Source organism: Neophocaena asiaeorientalis, unplaced genomic scaffold (genome assembly GCF_003031525.2).
Source record: "Neophocaena asiaeorientalis asiaeorientalis breed wild unplaced genomic scaffold, Neophocaena_asiaeorientalis_V1.1 scaffold1069, whole genome shotgun sequence".
NCBI classification, from domain to species: domain Eukaryota; kingdom Metazoa; phylum Chordata; class Mammalia; order Artiodactyla; family Phocoenidae; genus Neophocaena; species Neophocaena asiaeorientalis.
In genome coordinates this window covers 211,377-218,387 of record NW_020172205.1, presented here as the reverse complement: position 1 = coordinate 218,387, position 7,011 = coordinate 211,377, and positions in this window count along the sequence as shown.

Below are 7,011 nucleotides of genomic sequence, written 5' to 3'. Positions count from 1 at the left end.
CTGCATCGGCAGGCGGACTCTCAACCACTGCGCCACCAGGGAAGCCCCTAGCCCTCATCTCTTAAGGCTGATAACCACTGGGAGAACATTTCCACATAAACCTTAGAAATCATTTTCAGTCTTAGTGGTTTGGTTTTTTAAAACCCTGTAGGGATTCAAGAGAGAGTGAGCCTCCGAGGAGGAGGTAGGTCTTTTCCATGCCCTGCAATGAGAGGCGTGAGACTTGGTGGGGAACACATTTGAACTGTGCATCCAGAAAGAGGAAGTGAACCATGGTGAAATGCAGAGTAGAAGGAGGTGTCCAAGGCCCAGATGAGATAAGGAGGATGGTAATGCTTATCTTATTTTGATCAACATTAGCAAGCATGTACCAGACACTGTGCTAAACACTTTATATGCATTACCTCATTTAATCAACACAAATTTATGGAATAAGTACTATTATTTCACTCATTTTACAGAGGAGAACACTGAGTTTCAGAGATCAAATGATTTTCCCAAAGTCACCCAGCTAATATGCAGAAGAAATAGCATAGAAACACAGACCTGGGGCTTCCCTGGTGGCGGCGCAGTGGTTGAGAGTCCGCCTGCCGATGCAAGGGACGCGGGTTCGTGACCCGGTCTGGGAGGATCCCACATGCTGCGGAGCGGCTGGGCCTGTGAGCCGTGGCCGCTGGGCCTGTGCGTCCGGAGCCTGTGCTCCGCAACGGGAGAGGCCGCAGCGGTGAGAGGCCCGCGTATCGCAAAAAAAAGAAAAAAAAAAGAAACACAGACCTGTGTAGCCCCGTTGAAGCACTTTAGTATACTGTCTTGAGTAGATCCACCTCTTCTGGGTTCCAGGGTGTTCATAATTGGGGAGAGTAAATGACCATGTTTGGTTACATCACAGTCCCTGGACTCATGTTATTATAACTTGGGGAACAGGAAGTACTGGGACTATTGAGACAGACTGCAAGTTCTGTCTTTAATCCTTCCCTTTCTGGATGTTTGCTCAGGTGCAACCACCATGCTTCAAGAGGAAGACATGAAGAAGATGGATCCTGTGGAGGATGTTGTCGAAGCTGGTCAGAATGATGAAGGGACCGAGTGGCATGTCTTTTGAGGGACAGATGAAGAAATGGGAGGTGATTAGCTCAAGAAGAAAAGTCTATTGACGCATGATAACTGTCTTCAAATAGTTGATAGACTGTCACATGGAAGTAGCATTAGGCTTATTCTATGTGGCCGTAGGGGGAAATGTGGGAACAATGTGAAGATGTTAGGGGAAGAAAAATTCTGGATCAATAGAAAACAGCTTCATAAACGTAACACAGAGTTTTATTACATTATATTGTGCCTTGGACCCCTTTACAAATCTGGAAAAGCCTGAGAACTCTTCTCAAAGGAATGTCTTTATGTGCATAAAATAAAATGCATAAGATTACACAGGAAACAAATTATATTGAAATATGAATATTAAAATCTTTAAAAAGTTGAAGCTATCTGCAATGATTTTAAAGTGGATTGAAAATATTTGTGTTTTTTCGTTATTGATAACTTTGCTAGGGTTTGTTGCCTACATTCATAATAGAAGAAATGGTAAATTTCAGTTAGAGATTAGGAAAAATATATATTTTTCTCCCATCAAAGTTCATGGTACCTCTAAGGGATGTGTGGATTCCACTTTAAGGTCTCCTGAATTAGAGGTATCCAATAGTGGAATGTAAAGTCATGTAAAGTTGTGTTTTTCTTGTCACAGGACAATTTTTTTTCCCCACCATTCTGGCTAAATTATACTTTGTTTATTTTTATTGGTGCATGATTGCTTTACAATGTTGGGTTAGTTTCTATTGTAGAACAAACCGAATCAGCTATATGTATACATATATCCCCTCCCTCCTGAGCCTTCCTACCCTGCCCATCCCACCCCTCTAGGTCATCAGAGAGCACCGAGCTGATCTCCCTGTGCTATACAGCAGCTTCCCATTAGCTATCTATTTTACACATGGTAGTGTATATATGTCAATGGTACTCTCTCAATTCATCCCACCCTCCCCTTCCCCCTCTGTATCCACAAGTCCATTCTGTACATCTGCGTCTCTTTTTCACAAGGCAGTTTTTAAAGAGACTGTCAGAGATGTTTAAGTAGGATTCCTGCTTTGATTACATACTGGATGAGAGAAACTCTGCAGGGTACTAATTTTAATATTCTATGTTGAAAACTCTTTAATGGCTTTTACTATCTACAGCAGGGATTTTTAATTTTTTAAGCAGCAGAAGACTTTCCTCAAATTAAAATCTTACATGGTCTCTCATTATATCAAACAGAACAAATGGGATCAGTTTTACACAGAAATGAAGGGCCTAGATCTCTGCCTGCTTAGCTTCCCCACTCACCGCCTTCCCTCTTCCCGACCTGCATCAAATTGAAGTCTCTGTTTTGATTGTGCAATCTCTTCTGAGGAGCCCTGGGGCTCTGTTAAACACAGGATCAAATGTAAGTTCCTTATATTTGCATTCAAGGCCACGTAAAATCTTACCTCTCAGCTGCTGCTCAACAGAGCACTCATTGTCTCCAAACAACCCACAACATTCCTGACACCTCGCCTTTGTTCACGCTGCTCCCCAGTCTGGAATGCCCTACACGCCCCCCTCTCTGTGCCAGTTCCCTAAACTATACCCTCCTTCAAGCTCAAATCAGGTTCCACTTCCTCCAAGAAATATTGTCTGATTAATCACCCTTGGTGATAGCTCTTACACTCTGATTCATTTTAATACTTTTCTGCATTTGACACTATGTAAGTGATGTTGCTTTGCTTTTGTTGCTGTGTCCATTCTGTCTCACCAGGACAGCAGGAAACCAGGGCTCCTAGATTACCCTTATCTCGGGGGCCCAGTAAAGTATCCTGTACACAGAGGATGCTGAATCAGTTCTTGTCTGTGAAATTCATTTTTCATATTTGTCCCATTTCCCTAAAGAAACCATAAGCTTTTTGTGGACAAGAACATTCTTAGACATTTCATCTGCTGCAATCTCTCTGGAACCTAGCATGATCCAGAATCTACAAGAGTCTTGAACTGGGTAGAGTAGGATTTAGACAGGAAAGGTGTTAGATAAGGGCAATTTAGAAGGGATGAAAAATAACATCTGATGTAGAGACAGTTGTATCTGTTGCTGGGGAAGACGACAGATGTTAAGAATAAGCTGTGGAGGGCTACCCTGGAGAGTGAGGGAGCAGGTCAAAACATGATTAGGTAAGCAAAGAATAAGACGTCAGCAAAGAGATAATATGAGTCACAAGAAAGATCAACAGGGATTAACTGGAAACTTGCTCTGAGATAAAAAGCAGGGATAGAACCCTTCTCTTCCTGACCATTCACCAAGGCTCAAACAGCTATGCAGTCCAAGCACAGAAAAAAAAATACACTTTTGGGCAAAGACCCTGGTCTTCAAAGAAATATTTGAGATTTCCAAACTCTCATTTGAAAAAACATGGTCAGATGAGGTGTCTCCAAGCCACTGACATCCTAATGTCAGTTTTGTACTACATGTTCAGAAATCCAATTTAATAATAATACTTAGTAATAAGTGTCATTTATTGAAGGCTTATTTATGTGCAAGTCACTGTGATAAATGATTTAGACGAGAGAGGGGACTCTGGAATTTCAGGAAGAGAGTGGATAGGATAAGATAAAATAGGATAATAGGATCAAACGCTTCCAAGAAGTCAACAAGGGTAAGGACTCACAATAAATAACAGGAGCTCACAATGCCAAGTGCTTACCTTGTGACAGACACTGTTTCATGCATTTCACGTTATTTCATTTAACCATCATAAGAACCCTTTGAGCTAAGTATTATTATCCCCATATTAGAGGTGACAAAACTGAGATTCAGAGACATTAATTGACTTATTTTAGGTCACACAGCTTGTATGAATGGCAGAGTGACAGAGTCAGATTTTGAACCCAAGACAGCTTATCTTCATCCGATGTCTTTCCCATGGCTTACACTGCCCCTATTGCTACGTTGTCAAATATCAACCTTAGTTATTTGGGAAAACAAAAAACTCATTCAGTGAAATTGCCAATTGTATGTAGAAATAGGGGCCAGGGAGTTTGAGTGTAATAGAAAGCCAGAAAAATCCCCAAACCTCACTTGAATCAGACATTTCAGTCTCTTTCCCCATCATATTTCAATACCCCTTCCAACATCCCTGGAGACACTATAAAGAAATAGCTAATAAATGGCCAATAGGATTTCGATGTCTTGCTTTTCATCTCATGCAGGTGTTGAGAATAAGGAATGTACCAGAGAGCGCAGCAGAGATCTGGGAAGGAAGAGAAAGTGTCCTTTGCAAGATAGGATAAATCAGCTGGAATAATCAGAGGGTGACTGGCCTTTTATTTGTTTAGGCTGGAGGAGGTTTATAATTTACATTGGGCCAAAGCAGGAGCCAGTGGTCAAGAGGGGAAAGGATTCTGCTGTTTTTTGTTTCTGAACGAAAAGTATCTATGTTCAGACAGCAGCCCTCTCTCCTCACTAGATCAGAGATATCAGTGGCATTCACCTCAAGCCCTGAGTTAGTAAAGTCATCATGGTTTACCTCAAGGAGAGATACACAGGTATTGACTAAGGGATTCTTGTACTTCAGGTACCTATTTAAAGGGTTTATGCAAATTCAACTGGCTTCAGGGCCAGTTACTGAGCACACGTTTGGTCAGATGGCTCCAGACTGCATATTCAAGGCATTCTGTAGCAAGGTCTCTGCATCATTGCAAGCCACTTCTTCCTGATCTTCTCCTAACTAGTCACACCCTCAGAGAATCTGAATGATTCATGTGCTGGCATAACCTTTTCCAGGTCCGTGATCTTGTCTGGAATGCATAAATTCCCTCTTCAAATCCTTACTACCCTGTCCTGCTCTTCTTTTTTTCCTCCCTCTGTTTCCTTAGTATCCTTTGCTCCTTTTCTTGCTGACACATATTCACCCCATTCATCAAGTACCTCAAGGGCATACTACTTCATCTTTGGCATCAAGGTAAAAACTGACATTTGTTTACAAATAAAGCTATCACTTTTCAGCCTGAAAATGTGCTCATGCAGTTCCAGGGAAGAGAGAGGAGAGTACATATTTCTCAAACCTAGAATGCTCTTTCTTTTTTAAATCAACTTTATTGAGGTAGAATTTACATCAAATAAAATGTACCGATTTAAAATGTACAGTTCAATTACTTTTGACAAGTGTATACACCTGAGTGACATCACTCCTCTCGAGATGTAAAATGGAACATCCCCCAGAAAGTTCCCTCCTACCCCTTTGAAGTCAAAACTCCCATTTTAACCCCTACCTTCTGGCAGCCACTAATCTGTTTCTATCTTTATAGTTTACCCTTTTCTAGAACTTCATATATATGAAATCATATGGCATTACGTTCTTTAATCTGGTGTTTGGAAATTCATCCATGCTATTGCATACATCAGTAATTTGTTCATTTTAAAATTTCTATGCATCTCTTATTGCTTTCTAATTTATATTTCTTTGTAGAATATACTGCAGTTTATCTGTTGATCAACTTTGGGTTGTTTCCAGGTTTTTAGCTATTACAAATGAAACTGCCATGAACAAACGAACAAATGAAAATATTTTTGTGGTGCTCAAAATACCTAAATATGGAGTTGCTGGGGTCATCGGGGGATGTACATTTAAACTGATAAGAAACAGCAAAAACTTTTTTCGAAGAGGTTGTTTCATTTTACATCCTATCTACAACGTATGAGACTTCCAGTTTCTTCACATTCTCACCAACACCTAAGATTGTCACTCTTTTAAACTTTAGCTATTCTAATGGGCATTTGTTTGATCGCATCTTAGCTTTAATTTACATTTCCTTGAAGACTAAAGATGCTGAGCATCTTTTCACGAGCTCATTGGTTTTCCATGTACCTTTTGTGTAAAGTGTTCAAAATCTTTTGCATCCCTTTCTTTTATTAGGCTGCTTGGCTTCTTAATATTGAGTGTCAAGCATATGATCCATTTCAAGTTAATTTGTGTTCATGGTGTGAGGTAAAGATTCATTTCCCCCCCGCCAATCTGGATATCTAGTTGATCCAGTTCTATTTGCTGAAAAGACTATCATTTCCACATTGGATTACTTTGAAACTTTTGTTAAGACTCAATTGAGCATACATGAATGGGTCTATTTTTTGACTCTATTCTATTCTACTGATCTTACTTGAATATCTTTTCGCCAATACCACACTGCCTTGATTAACTGTAGCTTTATAGTAAGTCTTGATATGAAGTACTAATAAGCCTTCTGACTTTGCTTTTCCTTTTCAGGATTGCTTTGGCTATTTTAGGTTCTTTGTATTTTAATATTAACGTTAACATAAACTTGTCCATTTATATAAAGAATTTTGTTAAGCTTTTGACTGAAATTGCACTGAGTCTATAAATCAATTTGGGGGAGAATTGACACCTTTACAAAATTAAGTCTTCTATCATGACCACAGCGTATCTTTCCATTTATTTAGTTTTTTTTTTTTTAACTTTCTTTCAGAAATGATTTATAGTCTTCAGCATACAGGTCTAGTACATATTTTGGAAATTTTATCCTTAAGTATTTTTATACATATAAATGGAATTACTTATAAAACTTATTTTTCTAATTGTTTATTGTTAGTATATAGAAACACAGTTAGTTTTACTATAAATTGACCTCATTATCATGTTGCTATTCCCTTGTTGCGATATATCATTATTCTCCAGCTGCTTTTAAGAATTTCTATCTTTGATTTTTAGATATTTAACTAAGATGTGCCGGAGTGTGGTTTTCATTATAATTAGCCTGCTGGGTTTGCTGAGCTCCTGGATATGTAGCTTGTTTTTTTTTTCACCAAATTTAATAAAGTTTGAACATTGTTTCTTCAAAAAAAGCTTTCTGCCCATTCTCTCTCTCTCCTTGCCTGTGGGGATGCAATTATATGTATTGAGAGCTTTGTATTAGCTCACAGGTTACTGAGGCACT